The sequence below is a fragment of the Arachis hypogaea genome, chromosome 10 (genome assembly GCF_003086295.3).
Source record: "Arachis hypogaea cultivar Tifrunner chromosome 10, arahy.Tifrunner.gnm2.J5K5, whole genome shotgun sequence".
In the NCBI taxonomy this organism is placed as follows: domain Eukaryota; kingdom Viridiplantae; phylum Streptophyta; class Magnoliopsida; order Fabales; family Fabaceae; genus Arachis; species Arachis hypogaea.
Genome location: NC_092045.1, coordinates 109,767,556 through 109,790,244, shown reverse-complemented (window position 1 = coordinate 109,790,244; position 22,689 = coordinate 109,767,556).

The following is a 22,689-nucleotide window of genomic DNA, read 5'->3' as shown; positions in this document are numbered from 1 at the left end:
TATTTTAAATTTTACTTATTCCCATTCTGATTATTCTCATGCATAGTCATATATATATGCATTTTTTTTTCATTTATGCTTATTCTATTATCCTTGACAAATTCTAATAATAAAATGGTTATATGAAGGCCAAAATTAACCATTCATTTTTAGAAAAAAGAGATCTATAGACCTTGAATATTATAGATTATTGGTTTAATTATGAAACTATTTTTTTAGTCAATAATCCGTAAAAAAATAATTTTAAACATTTTAAGCAATCAATTAGAGTGAGAATAGAAAACACGATAAAAATTGAGTATTAACTTTTAAATTTTTAATTAATCAATATTAATCTATTTTTTAATATTTATTTTTAGAAGATTTAGAATTTAAATTTAAAATAGAAAATAATTTCAAAATATTAACTAATATTGATGGAAAAAAATTAGGTCCTTAGTTAAATAGGGAAACAAATTATGTTTGAATTTTTTTATGATAAGAAAAAGTTCGACATCAAGCTTGTTGGACCAGTAATAAACTTATAATCTAGTTTGATTTGGTTATAATAATTGATCTTGGGATTGAACCACTAACTATATAAAGTACAGTAACAACTTGATTTAGTTCAAACAATATTCAGTAAGTTCAATGAACTATATATAAATTCTCTATATTTATAGTGAGTAGAAGCTTATGCCTGTCGTTACATCAAAGGGCCAAGAGGCATGAGCAAGGTTATCAATTTGTCACTGATGTTATTTGTTGCTTTCTCTTGTAGAGAGCCAATTATACATCTAAATCATTGAAAATAGTTAACAATAATGTTGACACTACTTATTTGAAGAGTATAGGACTTTTATTTTGTGCATTTTATAAATAAACCACTCAAGTAGTATATTGCTTGGTATGATGTGATAAATATATTTTAGGATAAAAATATCTATAAAAAAAAATTGTGCAAGCAATAATTATGTAGAAAGAACAACAATGAGAAAAATAATTGATTTGGAGGATAGATTTAGCAAAAAAAAATAAGAATATCTACGAATAAAAAATATTTAGTAATCAAAAGAAATTAGTCAAAAAATAGGCAGAATAATTAATGAATATTAAATAAAATAAAGAACAATTTATCCAAATAAATAAAATAGGTGAAAACTTTACTCAAATACACAAAATAGATATTCCCTACCTGATTGTGCAATTTGACACTTCTATGTAAATCGTGGGAAGCTATCACGGTTTACAATTTTAACATAAACCGTGGCAACCTACTACGGATTATGAATTGTGTGGTTTGTGTGTAAACCGTGGCAAGCTCCCACGGTTTATGAAGGAGAAAATTTGATCGTAAACCGTTGTAGGTTACAACGGTTTAGGAACACCGAAATTCTATATATATGTGGGTGACATTCTACTTGCACAAGAGATCATTCTCACAATGGCAAGTGAGGAGGAGAGTGTTCTTGCCTTAGTGCATTGCTCTGGGAAAATTAAAAAAAGCAAAAGCCATGGTGTGAAGTTCATAGACAAAGAACCATTGAGTGTGTTCATCAGTTCGTCAAGCACTTTGTCAGATCTAAAGAACATCATCTTGCAAAAGCTTGGCGTCTTTGGTACGAAGTGGGTGAAGAAGCTATTCTACAAGATTCTCATCGCAGTTGTCTCGACGGGTGTTCAGTATGATACCTTTGTGCTAGCGGCTGATGAAGATATTAGGGTTCTGTTCCATTGTGTTAGGAGTTTTTTAGAGATCCGAATTCACGAGTTGTTTGCGAAGTTGGAGGTTGGTGTCGATAGTTCTGGGGCATCAGCTCCATTTCATAGCTCGACTGCCGCGGGAGGTGCGTCTAGTTCGATGCCTGCGGTCAGACCGTATCTTCCGCCGGTGGGTTCCCCTACGTTCGCGGCTGATTTAGAGCGAACGGTGGTTGTTGGTTCTGTACAGTTGGAGAATGAAGGAATCTTTGAGCAGCCTGATATCGTGGGCACCGGTGGTTGCCAGTTACCTTATATGGAAGGCTTTGGTGAACCTGATAGAGTAGAGAATGCAATGTGTGACGATGACTCTGACCAGGAGCCTGTCGATATCATCGGGGACAGCGACGACGACACATGTGCCAATCCACCTGCACAGCATGGGCCTTCAAGTTCTGCTTCTCAATAGTACCCTCCACACTTCTCCACACTAAACTTGGAGGTTCTTGGTCAACAGGAGGATGGTGGTAACACGGTCGGGGGCTCTTCTACAGAATTTCATATTAGGCAATCTTTCCCGAATAAAGATGAAGCTGTGTTGAGTGTGAAGGACTATAGCATCTGGCGAGGTGTTGAGTACAGAGTCATCGAATCAGATCATCTGAAGTATCATGGAAAATGCAAGCAATTCGGCAAGGGTTGTACTTGGTTGATTCGCGTTGCGCTGCGTGCACGAAAGGGCACTTGGGAAGTTAGGAGGTACAACGGGCCACACACATGCTTGGCAACCTCTATTTCCAGTGATCACCGTCAGTTGGATTACCACGTTATCTGTGTGAGGATTCTTCCGTTGGTTAGGGCAGATGCTGTAGTTACGGTAAAGGTACTGCAACAAGCTACAGAAGCCGATTATGGTTTCAGGCCTAGTTACAGGAAGGTTTGGATGGCGAAGCAGAAGGCAGTGGCACAAATATATGGAGATTGGAAAGAGTCGTACGCGGAGTTGCCATGTTGGATGCTAGGAGTACAGTCAACAATGGCCGGAACAATAACCATGTTGAAGACCTCTCCTGTTCGGCTTCGTGGTGAGGTTGATAAGTCGACGGTGTACTTTCACCGATTATTCTGGACATTCTCACTCTGTATCGAGGCATTCCATCATTGCAAGCCCCTCGTCAGTATTGACGGTACCCACTTGTATGGCAAGTATGGAGGGACACTGCTGTTGGCAATAGCGCAGGATGGGAACTCCAACATCCTCCCCATTGCATTCGCCCTTGTGGAAGGAGAAAATGCAGAGTCGTGGTCATTCTTCTTGTCCAACCTACGAGAGCATGTGACTCCTCAGGTGGGTATCCTTGTAATCTCTGACAGGCATAATGGGATCAAGGCAGCGCTTGAGGCACCTGAGACTTGGTGGCTGCCTCCACGTGCTTTCCGAGCGTACTGTATTCGGCATGTGACAGCGAATTTTGCCCTAACTTTCAAAGGTAAAGATTCAAGGAGGATGTTAGTGAATGCTGCCTACGCAAAGACTGAAGCAGAGTTTTATTACTGGTTTGACATCATGCGGACTGAGAATCCAGCAATGTGTGAATGGGCCAATCGGATGGAGTATGACAAATGGACCCAACATGAGGATAGTGGTAGACGGTTCGGGCACATGACAACCAACATCAGTGAATGTGTGAACTCGGTGCTAAAGGGAACTCGAAATCTCCCGGTCACATCGTTGGTTCAGTCAACTTACGGGAGGCTTGCTCAGCTTTTTGTGGTACGGGAACAAACAGCAGAGGCACAACTCGGATCTGGTAATGAATTTTGCCAGGCATTGGCCAAGGCAATTGATCAGAATCTAAGAGACTCAAGGTGCTTCACTGTCACGTTATACGATAGGCATCAATCGGAGTACACCGTGGCCGAGACAACACCAACCGGACGCTTCTCACTGGGTAGCTATAGAGTTTCCCTTAAAGATCACAGATGCGACTGTGCCCACTTTCAGGCGCTGCATTATCCTTGTTGCCACGCCATTGCATGTTGCGCCTACTCCCGCCTTAATTGGGCGTCATATGTTCACGAGGTCTATCGTATGAGTGAAGTTTTCAACGTTTACAAGCAAGGTTTTGTTCCGCCTATCCTGGAAGGCCTATGGCTCCATATGCTGGGCCAACCATCATTCCTGATCCTAACATGAGGCGTGCAAAGGAAGGTCGTCCAAGGGCAACCAGGATCCGTGGTAGTATGGATCAATCTCTGGAGAACCAGCCGAAGCGCTGTGGGCTATGCCGTCAGGCTAGGCATACGCGGAGAAACTATGACCAGCGAAGACATACTACCGGGGGGAATGCGTAGATCTCATTACCTTGTTGTTTTAGTTGTTTTATTAACTGTTCAGTTGAGTTATGTATGGTTGGTTAAGTCTATGAATGTCACCATGTTGATTTTCTGCATTAATTTCATATGAATAAAATTCGTTTATTTTAGATGTTTGATTGCATCAATGTGGTATCATTTAGACTGCGCATGATAACTGTGACGGAAATAATGTATATCATAGAATCTCAAACCGCTTAAACTATCAAATACATAGTAGATAACATATCATTTAAACTATCAAATTTTCTCCTTCATAAACCGTGGGAGCTTGCCATGGTTTATGCTTCGCATTCTCCCTTCATAAACCGTGGGAGCTTGCCACGGTTTACACACAAACCACACAATTCATAATTCGTGGTAGGTTGCCACGGTTTATGTTAAAATTATAAACCGTGGTAGCTTCCCACGGTTTACATAGAAGTGTCAAATTGCACAATCAGGTAAGGAATATCTGTTTTGTGTATTTGAGTAAAGCTTTCACCTATTTTATTTATTTAGGTAAATTACCCTAAAATAAATTTACTATTTTTTTAGTATTACTATTTATAGATATAATTGTTAAGAAATTATTAATTTTTAAACTATTTATAGGCAATACATATATTAATTATAATCACAAATTAATTATTTCACATTATATGACTTATATAACAGTAATTTTAATTATTGTAATAAAATAAGTTATTATTATTTTTATTTGAAATTAAATAAAAATAAAACTAGAGATATTATGGAAACCAAAAATTAAAAATTAAAAATACTATTTTATTTGGATTTTAGAATTTAATAAATATCACACTCAAATATAAATAATAATTTTAGAATTTTAGTTTCTAACATATCAAAATCACCTCCGTAATTTTTTTCTCTTCAGAAGAGTTGTGATTCAACTCTACTAAGAATACAAAAAAAATTAAATTTAAAAAAAATCAAAAAATCAAACTCTTTTAATCATACTCATAAATTTAAGTGTATTTTTATATTTAAGTATTTTTTTAATGATTTAATATAAATAATTTTAGGATTAATAAATTCTAAGAATTTTTAACGATAATATCACCGTACCAAGTCGTTTGTAGATAGTATATATAATTTTGTCGGCATGTTATGTTTTATATTATACATATTACTTTATAAGTTTTTTAATAAAATAAAATATTAAAAAATCAAACTTTTTATTAAAGAATAATTTTATGTTTCATAGCATAATAAATAAAATATTTTTTAAAAAATAAAAATTAACTATCAAATCGATTATTATGTATCAAAATATATATTATTTAACTTATTTTTAATATGTTATATTTTAACATATATTTTATATAAATTATTAATTTAATAATTAATTTTTTATATATACCTAATATGATTGAATATTTTCATGTCATATTCAAACTTTATAGGAACACAAATAATTATCGCTATATTTTTATACTTTTTATTCATATTTTTATTATAAATTTAAATATCAATTATATACTGTGTACATAAAAAATTCGATTACTAAACTAGTTATTTGTATAGAATATATATTAAAAAATAAAATATATATTAAAAATATGTAAAATAACATAATATTTATACATAAATATATAATGATTGATTTTTTGTGTATATAATATTTTTGTTTAAATATAATTCGACTTCATACGTATAAAGTTTGATTATAAATATAAATATATGTGATTTTGTATTTTTTTCTTGGTCATGTGTTATTTTATATTTTAAAACATATTTTATAAGAATGAATAATTGGAGACTAGTTTTTTTTTGTGTCGTTTATTATACCTGAAAACAAGGCAAAAAGCGCTAGCATTCTTGGTATATATATATTTTTTTTATTTGAAATATCAAAACAAAGTTTAGACAAAAGCAAGAAGCTAAGAGAATAGAGAGGAATTATAGTGTCAAAAAACGATTTGGAAGATTCCAAATAACGACCAAACAAGGTATTGATTAGATTCTTTGTTAGACCAGGAGTCATCTTGGAGTGTCCATTATTCACTTACACAAAAATAAGAATAAAAATAAAAATAAAAGTAAAAGATCAGGTCAACATTCACTGCTTATGCATCTCAAATGCATGCAAGTAGTGCACTAGTGGGAACTTATTAACAATTTATGTAAACATGGATTGTGTTGTGCATCAAGCATGCATAAGCACTTTTGCACTAATTCGGAGCATAAGTCATTTTCTAAGCAGTACAAAGAACAGAGTGGGTTTTGTATGAATGTGAGTGATTTATTTTGAAATTTTTACTAACTCGAATCATGTCATAGATTTCACTCAAGTCTGGTTTGGTAAATTTTTTTTTTAAATTATAATATTTATGTTTAATATATTAAATAAAAAATAATTTTTAATAAATATAAATAATAATAAATACGTTTAGTGAATAAATTTTAAATTTAAAAATATTATAATAAATATTAATACAAAAATTAAATTTAAATATTAATTAATAAATATTTTAGTTTGATAAGTATAAGTTATTTTTAAAAAAAGTTATCTTAAGTGCTTTTAAAAATATTTGTATCTTTTAAAAATTATAAGTATAAAATAATCTTTTTTATTTACCAAATATAAAATAAAAAGTTTGTGTTTTTAAAAAGTACAAATACTTTTTTAAAAAATTTCACCAAATTCAGTTTAAACGAAAAATTTAATATGGATTAAAGGAGCAAGAACTAGAAGAACAACAACACCATTCACAAATAAATGACAAGAGCAATAGCACACTAATAACAGCAAAAAAAATGCACAAAAAAGTATCAAAAACAGAGATAAGAACACACAAAAATTTTTAACATAGAAAATCTCCTCAATACGAGAAATAAAAAATACGGGTCACTAATACCAGAAAAATAGCTTCATTATGATAAAAATAGGGTATAAAAGATTCACAAATTACTGCACAAAATATACATACAACAAGTCAAACAAGTCAAACATCAAAACTTACAAAACAAGAACAAAAAAGATGAAAATATCACAAAACAGAGTTGCTGCTACGTGGTCAATATCATCAACCACAAATCTTATATTAAAGATTCGAATGGTAAAAAATAAGAACCAAATGTTCAGAACACATTGTCAAAATTTCAGCTCGATCCAATGATTAACAAAATCTATAGTGACCAATTTACAATGATAACTTTGTGTATGTGCAAAAATGGTTGTCTCTCTTCTCTTCTCTTCTCTAGTATTTTCTGTTCTCTCTCAAAATGTGACATCTCTATCAACCCTAACTCAACCTCAGCCACTTCACACTCTGCCAAGAAAAATTATGGGATTGGATTCTAACATTTGATCTTTTTCTCCACATAGGAAGGGAGCCCCAAAATCCAACAAATCCCTCTCTCTCATGACTATGTGGATGTAATCGACAATCTGACGATTAAACAACAAGTTTTAAATTTGTAGCTCAGTAATGCCTTGATCATCATACTATAATCATTCTCATCACCATACTATAATCATTCTCATCACTGTGAACATTTTCAAATTCCAACAACTCAGCATCCAAAACATCATGTATCCATTGATATCTCACATCAATATGTTTGGATTGAGAATAACAAGTTGAATTTTTATCAAAATGTATAACACTTTAACTATCACAAAAAAAAGTAATAAAGTAATAGCTCTATTAAAAGACTGTATCTTCAAAGAACAAAAAATATCAAAGTGCACGAATTTTAAAAAGTCTAATTTTTTTAAAGGTTGATGCCTCTTGAAAAATAATATTCTTTGTTTGCCAGCCATGCAACGAGAACATTTTTCAAACTCTGCATTCTTCAAACAGGAAAGAACAATCTTTCCAACTAAACAATTAAGCCGTTTTTTTTTACTAATATGACCAAGTATTTTATTCTATAAGTTAATTTTTTTTACTTTCAACCGTATTCACACTACCTTTTGTAATCATGGTATACGCTACATATAAACTTAAAGTATCTTTTTCTCGAGCCACCACCAGTTGTCTTTATTGAGCTTATATTATCCAAAATTATTTACAAAGCTTTCATTATCAAGTCTTTTAAGTGAAACCAAATTTAAGCGAACATTTGGAGCATATCTAACATCTTTGAGTAGTAACTTCATTCCCATATTTGTCTTAAGACAAACATCTTCTACACCAATTATCTTAGTCAAGCATCATTATTCATCTTAAGAATTCTAAAATTGCCTAGATTATAAGAAGTGAAGAGCTCCTTCTTCGGTGTTACATATATTGAGGCACCACTATCAACTGTCTAACTAAATTCATCATAAAAAATAAGATTGAACTTGTACTTATAGTCAATAATATCAACAATGAAAAGATCATCTGAAATAGAATATACAAGATCATTACCATCATCTTCCTTATTTTCTTGCTTATCTTTGTTCTTCAATTTTCAATATATATATATACATGATCCATTTTATGACAATAATGATATTCAATATTTTTGTATCTTGACTTGGATTTACTCTTGTTTTTATTTCTATCCTTTTGATCTTTTCTCTTATTTCTCTCATATTTTCAGTGACTAACATTTCAGATTGTAATGAAAAACGTTGCATCTTTCTTCTATCCCTTCGTTTAAAATGCCACATTTGACAAATTGCATGGCCACTTTACCATTCGGAGTAGAATTAGTAGAAGATATATGAAATATTTCTCAAAAATCTGGTAGAGTATTTACTAACCACAATCCTTAGACTACATCTTCAAACTTGATTCTCATGCTTGACAATTGATCAAGAATCTCTTAAAATTCATTTAAGTAATATACTACTAGTGACCTTTTCTTGTATCCTAAATTCGTCAATATATTCAACAAGTACAATTTGATTTTACAAATTCCTAACATGAGTCTCATTAGTAATGTGATTGTAAATATTATCATCCACCTATTATCTAACAAAGCCACAAAATGGTTGAAATTCAAATTCTCATTCTTCATCTATTTTAGATTATGATTTATGTGTAGTAAATACGAATAAATGTAAATTTTTTACAAATAACAAATCTTTCATTTTTTCTTTCATGGATGGTAACTAATGTCATTTAATATTTTTATTTTAGTAGAACTATTTGTCTTTATCTTCTAAGTAAGTTATAACTAAATGCACAAAACTAAGCTTTGGTGTCAAACGATAGGAGTAAAATACACAATTTTTTACTTATAAGAATTAGAGGAATAATAACACCCACTCACAAATAAGGGACAGCAGCAATGACACCTCAATAGGAGCATAAAAATGTATTAAAAAAAATTAGAAATAGAGAGAAGAATATACAAAAAAATTTAACATAAAAAATCTCCTCAATGTGAGAAATAAAAACCACGAATCACCATAATCAGAAAAATAATTTCACTATGATCAAAATATAGTATAAAAGAGTCACAGATTATTACAGAAAATGTGCATAAACAACTCAGGAATCAAAACTTACAAAATAAAAATCAAGAAGATGAAAATACGACAAATTAGAACTGCTGCTACGATGACCAATATCTCCAACCATAAAATTCGTATTGAAGGTTAGAATAATAATAAAAAAAAAGAACCAAGTTTTTAGAACACGTTGTCCAAATTTTAGCTCAATCCAATGATTAACAAATCTGTAGTGACTAATTTATAGTAATAATTTTGTATATGTGCAAAAGTGATTTTTTCTCTTTTTGTTTCGTAGTTTTTTTGTTCTCTCTTAAAATGTGACTCTTCTCTATCAATCATAATTCAATTTCAGCTATTTTATTCTCAAACAAAAAAGTAATAATAAACTTAAATACGATTTTTTTTTCTTTATATAAGAAGGGAGTCCAAAATGAAAACCTAATAAAAAGATGATTAGATAAATGAGATGTGATTTTTATTTTTACACCTAATATACGCTTCGGATTAGTTTAAAAGAAAGTAATTAAAAACAATTCATTTTTTTTGTCAAAGTAAAAATAATTCATCTTTATTAAATTAAAAAATTATAATGATATACGATAAAATAAGAAAACGGTTCAATAGAATGTGGTTATTGAGACGTTAACAACTTAACATTACATTATTTGTTACTTTATCCAAAGTTAATCAATATGAGTTAGTCATTTACAACTCATTCGAAATACTGTGAATGCATGATGGTTGATGAAGGGAGCATTGCCCTGAAATGCTAAAGGGATGTGATGTATGATGTAACATTTTTTTTTTTTGGGGCCTTCCGCAGCATCTTTAACGGTAGTCATGTGCATGGTTTCCTCTAGCCTTTTGCTTTATTTTGTTTTTGCATAAGGCATATTATGAGCTGAAGGATTGGTACCTTCCATGGTATTTGGTTCCATTTTTGGAAGGCCTATGTGACCCATACACGCCAACATGTTTTGTCCATAGCAAATACATTTTTGCTTTTTCGGCTTCCCTTTGCTCCATTAGGATTATCCCATTATGATTCCGAGGTTCACAAATTAATTTTGTTACAAAAAGCAAAAGTGGTGTAATGCAAAGATATTGAATAATGAAATTATTATATTATTAAATTAAAATTAATTTTTAATTATTATATTATCTCTATTTTTATTTGAAATTACTAATCTATTCTTATTCCTTTTTTTTTTTCAAATTAAAACTCTAACTCTAATCCTAATACAACTCACACTCACACTCACTGCACCTCCTAAATCTAGCTGCCACCATGTTCCCAAAAGAATGAAAGAAAGAAAGGGAAGAGGGAAGAGAGAGCACCGAGAACAGAGGAAAGAGAGAGAGAGGGAGGAGCCACGCTGCTACTGCCGTCCAACCCACCTCGCCACAGTTGTCGTCGTGGGAGGAAGCCCGTCTCACTATCGTCTCCAAACTACACGCAACCGTCGCTGACAAAGGGAGAGAGGGATGAGAGAGAGTTCCCAAGGTAGGAGGAGAAGGAGAAGCCATCGTTACGCGTTGTTGACGCCGTTTTCATCGCGCCATCTCACCGTTCGGGACTACTACCCCATCGCTTTGGTTGTCGAAGTCAACCGTTAGAGTTGCGGCTATTCAGTTCTTAGTTCTTTATTGGTACATTAAGTTGTTTTCCTCCGAAAATTCCTTTTTGTCACTATTTTGTTATATATTACTAAGGATTTTACGAGGTTAATGTCTTAGAGTTGAGTTACCGTGGTTGTATGCTACTTTCGTTGCTGTTGCAGCATTACAGCGGAGTTTCTGTGGATGTTATGGTTGCTGTAGTTGAGTCATGATTGAGGTAAGGGTATTTTTTTAAATACATTTTACTTTAAAAAATTGTTACAAGTCGATATTAATATGAATTTATTTTTTTATGATTACGTGAGTCTTATGGATTGAACTGAACTGTTTTGGATGGATGTAAATATTTATCTAATTGATTTATTGAATTATTGAAAAGACTGATTATTCTGATTTGTTGATTTAGTTTGTGGAGTTGGTCGTTGTTGGACTGATTTCTTGAAATTTGTTTCTGAATTATGATAGAATGATTTGAGATATTGGAATTGGTTTTGTTTGATTTATCGGATATGATTTTGAGAGTTGGAAATGACTTGAGATATTGGGATTGGTTTGATTTTGAAAATGATTTGAAAAGAGTTTAAGAAGTGATTTAGTTGGGACCCGATAAGGGTGGTAAAGTTCAGGTTTTAGGAAAAGTGTTGCCGAAATTTTTATAAAAATTTTGGAAGTTTTATTTTGGTTGATTTGGTTGAAAAATTATTTTATTTGATTTTGATTTAACTAAAGAAAAAAGTTATGATTTAAAAATTTTAATGAATTTAAAGGAAAATGAGTTTGATTTGATTAATTTTAATAAAAAAGATATGTCTTGAGTACTTATAAAAATTTTAGAGCAATTAAAATAATGAATTTGAAGATAAATTCTTTTGGAGTTTTTAATTAGGATTTTCAATTTTAACTGGTATGGCTAAGCTTGAAGTAGTTTGAAGTTAGTTTATAATTTAACTCATTTAATTTTGAGACGACGGTTAGAGACTTGAAGATACTTTAAATTGAGATTTTGATTCTTGAAAAAGTTTTATAAATTGGTTTAAAAAGATGAGATTGGTTGTCGCTCCCCTAAAGTCTAGAGGCCTTGTTAAGGGATTTAACTAATAAGTTTTTTTTGTCTTTTTGAAAAAGATTTGAAATTGAAGTGGTTTAAAGTAGTTTGGGAAGTTTCAATTAAAGCTTAATTTGGTAAAGCTTTTACTTTTCAAAAGTAGCTTATAAAAGATGACTTTTTTAAAAAAGTTGTAGTATTTATGTTTGGTAAATCAAATCAAAATAGCTTTTAATAAACATAAGTAACATCAATTGTATTTGGTAAAATATCTTTTAAAATTTAAAAATACTATAATAAACATAAATGCAAGCATTAAATTTGAAAATTAGTTAACATATGAGGTTATATTAGACTTTTAAATTTTAAAAAGCACAAGCCAACTTTGAAAAGTTCTATCCTAGATGTTTTCAAAAGTACCCCGATCTTTTAAAAGCTGCAAGCACAAGCACATGATTTTTTTGATTTACCAAACACAAAATAAAGAGCTTGAGCTTTTAAAAAGTACAAGCACCTCTTCAAAAAGCTTTACCAAACCAAGCCTAAGTGAGAATTGAGTTTTGAAAGAAGAATTGATTATTGAAGTTGATTTGAGATTTTTGGATTTTGGTGAAACTGAGTTTTATGAAAAAGGAAATGGATATAACTTATTTTTAAAAGAGATGTTGATATTTGAGCTTTTGGGGTAAATGCAAGGATTGTGGTTTTATTCCACTTGCTCCATGTTGGTATTTGTTGACCCTCCGTCGTAAGATGTGGCTGGACACTTAGACTTTTCCGAATGAATCCCCTAATGTTATTGATAAATGAATATGTGTATGAGATTTGGGGATGCATGCACGGAAGGATTGTCCAAGATTTGCTACCAGTCAAGTCGGATTTGGCTGTATAACCGACGGATGAGCTTATTGGCCATAGGGCAGACATGCATTGTGACATTGTTTAGATGTGTATATTGTATTTGGTTTGTCTATATGAATATTTCTCTTTAGCTACTAATTGTTATACTTGTTGTAATTATTCTTGATTGTGTTTGAACTTTATTACTTGTGATTGTGACTGGTTGGTTCAGAACGGGGTGGTTTGAGTGGTGATTTGATTTTGTGTTGGGTTGGAGGTCGTAATTTGATTATGTTTGGACTGAAGGCTGTAATTGGATAAATTGATGGTAAATTTGGTCCTTTGGTCTGTATTAAAACCCTTTGGATATTATGTTTGATTAGTTTTTATAAATTTAAAATATAAATTTGAAGTTTTTCGGATAATTAACCGTTGGTTTTTAAAAGGAATTCTAAGACGAGCGATGATCGATAACTGCGTTTGAAAAACAGTTTTCTTTTAAATATTTTCTTATGACAATTCTTAAATCTTATACTGAGAACCTACGATGACGATGTTCTTATCTCTTACAGATTTTTCTTTTCAGGACTGACGAAGAGTTTAAGAAGTTCCTTCTTCTCATTTGGTTGTGTTGTATATTCTATATTGTATACATACTATATAATTTTTTCGCCTTTATTCTAATTTTTTTTAAGAGAGATACGAGTCATGATATGTAATATTTGTAAGTTATTTGTAATTTTGTATAAAAGACTCTTATTATTATGTATATAAATATATGTATGAAGTGTTGTGATTGATTTGTATGTATTTATGTACGTTATTAAGAAAAAATATTTCAGTTTTTTGAAGAAAAATTTATACAGTTTCGAGTTAAAGACGCCTATCTTATTATTAAATTTATGAGAATCGTCATAATATTCATGCTATTAGAATGACATAGCCAAAAGCGTGACATTCTAGTAGTAAGGGTGTTATAGCATTCTCTTCTTTTTTTTATTCTTTTTTTTTGTTAATTGTTTTGTTGTTAGATCTGTTAGACGATTTGATTTAAATTTAAAATTTCTAAATTTTATCAGACTCTAACAACAAAACAAACTAAACATAAATCTAATAAATTTGAAAATAAATATTAAATATGTGTCTGAACTTGAAAAATACTGTTGGGTTTTTTACTGTTCTGACTTAGCATCCAATGGACTTTTAAGAGTGTCGTCATTTCAACACCACTGTTTTTGAGACGAACTCTTAGTGTCTATGATCTCCATGACCGATATAGTATAATTCTTTTAATATTCAGATATTTAAATGTCATAAGATTATCATTCTATTTTTTAACTCTAAAATACTAAAAATATTCTCTTGGATACATATCATTTAAGATCGATTCTGAATTTAATTAAACTTGATCCATTAATACTCTTAATATGTAATAATATAATCTCAACATTATAATATACTCACAAATTTATAATATCTTCCATTGTTTCTAAAAACCTCAATTTCACTCTCGAATGTTTTTCCACTGCTAATGCTTAATAAAAACTCACAATGGTGCAAAATGAATAGAGAATAATATTTATAGATAATCGTCTTGGACTTTAAAATTTCGAATAATCAAAATGCAACCTGTGTTTTTCATAAACCAACCAATTAGAGATAAATTTGGTTAAAATCACAACTTGAGTTTTGTCCACAAAACCCCCCTCCCCTCAAATTTCAACTTGTTGCTTTAAAAAAATAAAAGTAAAACTTAATCTACAATTTTTAGGAGTCAAAAAAATAAAAAATAGAAAAAAAGAAAACAAAACTTAACCTGCGATTTGCAGGAATAAAAAAGATAAAAAATAAACAAAAGCAAAACTCAACATGTCCTGACATCTATATACATATTAATACTCAAAATCGTCCCTGAAAGATACCTCGATCTCCATATTAGTCCCCTAAAGACAAAGTTAATCAAAAGAGTCCCCGAAATTTACACGAGTGAATCAGGTTCGTCCTTCCGTCAGTTTGCTTGATGACATGGCTAACGTATGCTCACGTGGGACGTTAACTGCCATGCTGGCAAAGAAGAAAAACGACGCCGTTTTAAGTGAATGTCCAGATAGACATGATTCGGCATCGTTTTGTGGGCAGCATGGATTCAAAACTTTTCAGAGTGGATTCACCCTCTTCCATAACAATTATCTCCATGTTTGGCTCCAATATGAGTTGTCTCCCTCAAGCCATGCCCTAACCCCTTCACCTTGCATTCGAACGTCGCCATCCACGTTTCTTGTTGTTGGTTGAGGATCAAAGCCGAGTAGGTGTTGTTACTGAGAACAGAGGTCGTCGGCTCTGTTAGCAACATTGATTATGGAAGAAGCAATCGTGACGGTTGGAGGTAAGCATTAAAGCATTAAAATTTTTTCCTTTTTTTGAAGTTAGTTTGTAGCGTGATGACTTAGGGGTGGCGTTGTGTATGTCTCTGTCTAATTACGGATAGGGGTATGAGGAGGCTAAGGGTTTGTGTGACTATTGTTGAAATGTCAGAATGCATTGCTTTGACTGCCGTTGTGATGATATTGAGTTATGGGTCTTTCATTTCAATGAGGGTTTGTTTTCATTGTTGCATGTTTGTGTTGGGGTTAGGGTTTGTTATGTTATGATTGAGAATAGGCAGTTGCAATCTGTGTGGGCTAAGGAAGTTTTCTTTTTTCTGATTGTAGATGGAAGGTCCTCCGATGACCTTTGTGTTTCACCGTGGTGGATTGTTTAAGAAGAATACGGAAGGAGATATGGTATATGAACCCGATAATACGAAGGTGTTGATGGGGGTTGAAGGAGACACGCTTGACGTCTTCTACGTAAAGGGTTATTATAGGGAGTTGGGTTATATTGAAGCTGGCAACTGTTGGTGGAAAGATCCTGGAGTTTTTCTCTCATCAGGGTTGAGAAGGTTAGTCACAGACACAGACTTGGTTGCCATGTGCAAGGATTGCAGGAGAAACCACAATCTAATCAACATATACCTGAGAATTGTATTTCTTAACCTTGTATAGTAGAGGACATTGCGGAGGAAGTAGTGAATGTGGAAGCAGAAAGGCTGAAACAGGGGAAGTATTTCGAAGCTAAGAAGTGCAGTTCCCAACCTGTGAAGAAACTCACAATAATGGATGTTGATTCCAACAAGCAAATCTCTCACCCCAACAGAGCAACCTCACAGCCCAAGTCACAACCTAATCCAACAATGAAGCCCATATCTGAGCCCAACCAACCAAAGGTGAAGCCCATGTCTCAGTCCAATAAACCAACCCACCAGCCCACGAAGACAATATCTCAGTCCAAAAAGACAACAGTTCAGCCCATGAAGCTTGTTCCTCAGGCCAAGAAGACCAGTTATCAGGCCAAATCAGTCCCACCTCAATCAAATTCATTATCAGAGGCAGCCAATAACTCACAAGGGGCAAAGGAGAAACAAAGTAGCAGTGGTTGCAGAGTCACAAGATCTGGAAGACAAGTGAAGGAAGCTCCCCTCCAGGAAGATGACACTGATTCTCATGACTCTTATGAGAGTACTGAAGATGAACTGTATTAGGGTTACTTGTTTTTTGAACTATTTTGCAAATGTTAAGGTAGCTTATGTTTTCAACTTTTTGCTACCAGATTTAGATGATAGTGATGGTGCCTCAGATGCTGACTCTTGGCATTCAGAGGATTCTGATAAGGTGTTGGAGTCTGATGAAGAATCACCAGCTGTATACCCTCAGTTCAATGAGAAAACAAAGTTTGGGCAGTTAAATTTGAGGTCAGTATGGTATTTAAATCCAAGTCTGAATTTATGCAAGCAACTAGGGATTATACAATCCAGTGGGGTAGAAATATTTTGTTTTCAAAAAATGATAAGGTTAGAGTTAGGGCTGTCTGTAAGTCTGAAGATTGTCCATGGGTAGTTTACTGTGCATGTAATAAACAAGATGGATCTTGGCAAATTAAGACACTAGTAGATAGTCACACTTGTCCAAGAAGGAGGAAAAACAGAGCTCCAACCCAAACCTGGACCCTGAGTAAACTAGTACCTAAGCTTAGAAAACACCCCACCATGAAGCATCGAGAGGTTTACGACTGGTTTGTTAGAAAGTGCAACGTCTATCTGAATAGCACATGTATTACAAGAGCTTTGAAAGCCGCTAGGAAAATAGTGGAAGGTGATGAGATAGCTCAATATGGGATGGTGTGGGACTATGCCAATGAGTTGCTGACTAGTAACCCAGGCTCGACAATTCAAGTATCTGTTATCCCCATGCCTGACAGTCCTCCCTTGATTGATCGCTTCTATGTTTGTCTTGATGCCTGCAAGAGGGGGTTTAAGGCAAGTTGCAGACCCTTTATTGGTCTTGATGGAGCGTTTCTGAAGACACTGCATGGGGGACAAATTTTAACAGCTTGTGGACAGGATGCTAACAATCACATGTTTGTGATTGCTTATGCCATAGTTAGTGTTGAAAATAAAGACAATTGGAAGTGGTTCCTTGAGTTATTGCATAATGACCTGGGAGACTACAGAGAGAACAAATGGTGCTTCATTTCAGACATGCAGAAGGTGAGCATTTTATTGACTTACGACTAGGAATTCGTAGGACTATTTTGATTTAATGAAGTTACATTGAGGGATGAATTTGATTTAATGAAGTTATTGTAGGGACGAATTTGATTTGACATCTTGTCGTGTCTGTTTTAACTTGCAGGGTTTAATACCAGCTATTCAGGAAGTGTTTCCCAGGGTACACCATCGATTCTGCATCTAGCATTTATGGCGCAATTTCTCGAAACAATGGTCAAGCACTGAACTGAAAGATACGGTTTGGGAATGTGCTCGGTCTAGGACAACAGTTGAATTCAATCGAAACATGAACATAGTGAAGGTAATTAACCAAAAGGCCTGGGAATATCTCGACAAATGGCCTAAAGATGCATGGACAAAGGCCCACTTTAGTGAACTGCCAAAGGTGGATAACATCTGCAACAATGCTTGAGAGTCTTTCAACGCAAAAATCAAGCATGACAGGGGCAAGCCAATTCTGACATTAGCTGAGGAAGTTAGAAGAATCATCATGAAAAGTTTTGTTGACAATCGAAAGAAGCTAGAGAACTATCAAGGGATTCTCCCCCCTGTTCAGCAGAGTAGACTTGAAGCAATGACAACGTTGTCTAGCCATTGGGCTCCTCAGTGGTCTGGTGATGAAAAAGAAGAACTGTATGAAGTTCATGGCTGGCCAACGAATATGGTGGTTGACCTGGGAAAGCACACATGCAGCTGTCGCTTTTGGAAACTCACAGGTAACAAATTCAACATTTACTTATTGTCATCTAATTTTATGCACGATCTTCAATTAATGATTGATTTGTCTTTGTAAGGGATGTCGTGTATGCACGCAATCTCGGCTATACAGGATAAGAATGACAAACGTGCTGAAGACTATTGTCACGACTGGTTGAAGATGGAAGCATACAGGAAGATTTATTGCTTCAATGTGAATCCAGTGAAAGGTCAGGATCTGTGGGAAAAAACTCCACACCCAGCTCCCGTCCCACCACCATTTAAGGCAAAGCCTGGAAGGCCAACGAAGAAAAGGAGAAGGGACAAAGAGGAACAACCTATTGGGTCAAAAACAAAGATGAAGAGGAAGTATAACCCTATCAGATGCATGTATTGCAGTGAGATAGGACACAACAAGCGAAGCTGTGCAAAGAAGAAAGCCACTGAAGCTGAGGAGCATGCTAGGCAGCTGCAGCTGCAACTAGCTGTGGTTGCCCCTGCTGTAGAAGGGGCTGACCCTGAAGCAAGCACTCTCCCAGCTGAACCTAATCCAGCTCTAGCAGATATAGCTCTATCACCAACACAGACTCCAACAGTAATTGATATTAGCCAGTCTGAAAGCATACCACCAACCCAAGAAACACAACAGGTAATCTGCCATATATGATTTATTTTAAACATTTGTTATTTCTTTTAAACCTATCTCATTTCTTTTATAAGCTAAATCTAAATCTAGATCTACCATTAAATTATGTAGGAACAAGTCACAGCTAGGCCATCCAAGTTAAAGGTCATTAAAAGGAAAGCCAGACTTCAGTCCTCTCCTAAACCTACTGTAGCCGCACAAGTCGCTATCTCTGCTGACACAATCAAGGGGACTAGTTCAGCCACTGCTAAAAAACTGGCCGAATTTATGACCTTCATTCCTACTCCAGGCTTCAAGCCCCCAAGAAAGACTGATAAATGACTTTGATTGGTGTTGAAATGTATTCTGGTTGAATTTATTTTTGTGTCAGGATAATTTATGTTATTTTGCACAGGGCAATTGAAGTTTCATTATCTACATTTTGGTCTTCTATGTAACTGAAAGTTCTACTATGCCCTTTTATTTTGGTCTAGGATACTCATGTAAAAGCTTATGACTTTGATGTGGTTTGTATCCTCATGTTAAACCTTTTTATTTTGGTCCTTAAGACAATGTGACATGTAGCCTTCTATGGCAACTCAATGTTTAAGAGTACTTTGACTACTCAATGTTTAAGAGTTCCTTGACTACTGATTATGTCCATTCCTTACTACATCTTACTTTAATAGTGATCAGAATTGGTTTGGAACCTTTGAATTGGATTGTGTTGTCTTCATCTAAAAAAACCAAATGCAACATCTATTCTCATTCAATAGATTCATCTCATTATACCATTACATATCAACAGAATTTGCTTTACTTGGAACGAGATAACAAACTACAAACGATCACATTAGTACAACTACCACAAATAGAAAAACTATTAACATTTTCAATGCTTTTACTTCAGCTTCCAAGCTGCCTAGTCTCCATGCCACCTTCAACCTCCATTCATCACAGTCACTATCAACCTGCAGCTCAGCCCCATAATCTTTCTTTCTTCCACCTTCGCCCACCCCTTCATACTCATCATCCTTAACCCACTTAAAGTAGTTGTAGTGACTGCCCTTCTGCAAATTCAAAAATCAAAATAAAAAATTAAACAAAACCCCAAAACACAAAACAACATGGAAAACCCTTAACTTCTTACACAACACTCACCCGGTACCTTAGACATGCAAGGAATAGTCTATCTGGGTTTTCTGCTGTCCCAGATTTTCTTATCGCAGCCTTCAACCCACAGAAACATGATTCCTCATGGGTTTTCCTCCTGGTTCGGATTGAGGCCCTCGAACCATTACTGCCGTTCGACAAAAACGACACACCACCACCATGGCCTCCATTTTCTGCCTCCATCGTCGCCCCAAACCAGCAATTTCAACACGATCCCACGCATATGGTCCTCTGATTGCTGAAGGCGACCTATTTATCGTGGAAATTAGGATTAGGTTTCAAACACTTAGGGACTTATTTGAACTGTTTTGCCAAACTTACCTTGTCAGCAATAGGTTATGACAGCTTGGCCTCTTCCACGTGGGAAGCTAACGACACACGTCAGCAGACGTTATCCAGATCACCAAGGGAGTTAATGGAAGGACAAACGTGATTCACTCGTGTAACTTTCGAAGACTCTTTTGATTAACTTTATCTTTCAGGGACTAATATGGAGATCGATGTATCTTTCAGGGACAAATTTGATATTTAACTCATACTATTATCTTATATCTTATACAGATCATTTTAACATGTATAACTAATTTATTTTCCATATGTAAAAGAAAAAGCTTCAGAGGTGCAATTAATTCAATCGAGTTTAATTAGAATAGCATATTTTTAATAAAATAGTATATTTAATTTTTATATTTATACAAAATTTATGATATTATATGTAGTAAGTTATAAAACAATAAAAAATAATTATAAAAAATTAAATAATAACTATATAAAACCAATGCCATGAAGACATGTTCCTAAGATTATGTTTAATCTGAAAATAGAACAAGACAATATATTGAAAAAAAAATAAAACATATAGAAACACAAATTATAAAAGTTTAATTTATTTTTATTTTTGGTTAACAAATTTAAAATAAAAATATAATTATAAAAAATAACAAAATAAAAAAATAAAATAAAAAATAAGTTGTGCTTCACTGTATTTTTTTTGTCAAGATGAACGCAAAATATATTAATTCATTATTTTTGGATATAATATCTCTATCCACATCGTATCTATCAAATACAGTTTTATATCTCTGTGTCTTACTCTTAGTGTTCCGTAAACAAACACAGCCTAAGTAAGTTGTTCGGTCTTCTAATTTGAAAATAATGTTGAAAGAAAATTTTATTGTGATCATTTTAGAAACTCAATTAGAAATAATTTAGTTATTAAAGAATAATATCTTAAAGTTTATATAGTTGAGAAAAATAATTTTTAAAGATATAATGGACAAATAAATCTTTCAAAGATTTTAAAACATAGCAAAAATAACAACAAATTATTTTTTATAAATAATAAATAATTTTTGTATTTGACAAATGACTTGTTAATTTGATCATAATTTTTAAAAAATATTTAAATAACTATTTAAAAAAATACATACAATAAATAAAAGTAAAATATGATCTTTAAATACCTTTTTCAGTTTTTAAAAGTTCTCGGTCATTTACCAAAAAAAAATTCCAAAGTTTTCACCTAGGTTTAAAAAGCAACAAATTCTATAGATAAAAATGTCCTAAACCCTAACTTTCTAATAGTATTTGTAAAAAATTGGATCAAAATTTTATCTCTTTTTTTTTTTTCGATGAATTGGGTAATCTTTAATGTTAGGTTACACACTCACACACACTAACCTAGTCACCAACCAATGTTAGGATTCAAACTTGTGTGGCTTTGGTTTGAGACTTTGAGGCAAATACTTTTGCCACTGAATCACATGCCTCAGCCAAAATTTTATCTCTTAACTTCTTATAGTTTTGTTTTTCGGACTTGTGATTTGTTTTGTTAATAATATGAAGCTTTTTTGGGTCGAGGAATATAAAATTTTATACCGTATTTTACGAAGAAAACTTAAAAGTACAAAGCCCACACTATTAGGCGCAAGCAATAATAAACACTATCTTATTGACAAAAACAAAACGGGAATCTCACACCCGAAGGATATTGCAAAGACAATAACACTTATTAAAAAGCCCAATTTGTTTTGAACATCAATTAATTGAAATTATCTATGACCTTTTGAAAAAAAAAAATTATCTATGACCAAAAAAAAATATTGAAATTATCTATGTTACATATGCAGTAACAATTAACCATAAAATTAGTATCTTATAATATATAATATATAATATATATTAAAAATATAAAATACATATTAAAAATAAATTAAAAATATATATTAATATATAAATAAATAATAACTGATTTAGTAACTAATGTTTTGTGTACATATATTATTTTTCTAAAATTTGAAAATAAAAGAAATTATAAGGTGACACAAGCAAAATAAATTGTCAAAATTAAAATGAGAAGAAAAGAAGATTAAGAATAAATAGTAAATAATTTGAATTTAAAATTCAAAAGCTATGACACAAGTGTTTGAATTTAAAAAAATTACTTAAGATTCTCAAATTCAATTTTTTTTAGTATGATTGAGAAAAAAGTTACATAATTAACTGTTCTAATGATCATTTATTCTTTTTAAAAAGAAAAAAACTTACATAAAAATCATAAAAAATTTTCCACAAAAATGAAAATTTAAAAAGCGATGCATATCATTTTATAGTTCAACAAAATTAATCAATTT